This window comes from Helobdella robusta, assembly GCF_000326865.2.
Source record: "Helobdella robusta unplaced genomic scaffold HELROscaffold_73, whole genome shotgun sequence".
In the NCBI taxonomy this organism is placed as follows: Eukaryota; Metazoa; Annelida; class Clitellata; order Rhynchobdellida; family Glossiphoniidae; genus Helobdella; species Helobdella robusta.
This window is the reverse complement of record NW_008705415.1, coordinates 607,353-608,702: the sequence shown is the minus strand read 5'-3', so window position 1 is coordinate 608,702 and position 1,350 is coordinate 607,353.

The window sequence follows — 1,350 nt, the reverse complement described above, 5'->3', positions numbered from 1 at the left end:
CAAAAATTTGATAGGATTCATTTTACTTTGATTCTTTTAAATTTAAATCTGAAATAAAAAAAAACACTTAAATTATTTGAATCAGGTCATAGGCGAAGTCAGGTTTTTGCTTGGTGAGGTTTAAAAAAATTTTATACTTTGTTTCCTACAAAATTCAAATTCTGATACGTGCAATATGCAACACAAAAATAATATGAAAATAATATCAAGTCTCAACTTTTTCAACATCTCACTAAGCAAGCCACCCCCGTCGATCGTCACTAGACAATTTATGTAAAACTCGCCAATCTTCCCTTATTGCATCAAGCACCTGTCTTAATCTGTTAAAAACTGCCCAAGTTTGTATAAGCCATTAACATTACATCTGCGGAACTCAAAATTGTGCTGCACTTTTAAGCTTGGATTTATATACCAAAAAACATTGCTTAGTGTATGATTTTGGCATAAGGGGCCGTGCCCTCACCTGGTTCGGATCATATCTATCTGATTGTTGTCAGTACATTTAACAAGGTTCCCACTCTCTGTGACTTGCTGGCCTCTTTCATTTCACAACAGATGTCACACTCCCAACTTAAATATTATCTCTAGAATTGACATTTTTAGTCATCCCAACGCTGATGGTACTTGCCTCTATACAGTCATTTCCAAGTCAAACATCACTTCTCAGCTCGACAACTTAAGCGCATGTACACAAGTGATTGAAGACTAGAATCTTTGTAACTATCTTCAAATGAACCCAAAAATTATAAAATATTTTATTTAATTTCAGGGGTGTTGAACGTCAAAATTTAAACTGCTGCTTGGTAAATTGTTACCTGAGGAAAATAAGAAAAATTAATAAAAACTCATTAACAAATTTTCTCAGTCTGTCAAATGTACTATATTTTCATAAATACAAATTAAAATCCTTATTTGAAAAAATGCCTTTTTTCAAATTTAATTTATGTGAAAAAAAATCGTAGATTGAACGACCAAATAAGAAGTTCAAAATCCTTTCTAAATAACAGCGTTCAACAACTTGGCAAATCATAAAATTAGTTGTGCATATCCTGGCAGTTTAAAGCTGTAAAAATTAAAATATAGTTAATGTAAAACTAATAAATTGAATAACCCTGATTGAACTGGCATTTCGAAAAAATTAATAATTGAGATTTATTGGTTTACTAACTTAAAATGTAGGATATAAATAGTAATAAGAAATCAACATTTTTAGTTACTAATTGGAGTAAATAATTTTTCACCAGCCATTTGAAGAATTGAAAAAATACTGAACATGTAAGAGTTCCTAACTAGAATTAGTTTAAAGCATTGGATAATTGCAAGTTATTTCAAAAAAGCTGAAAAACTAAA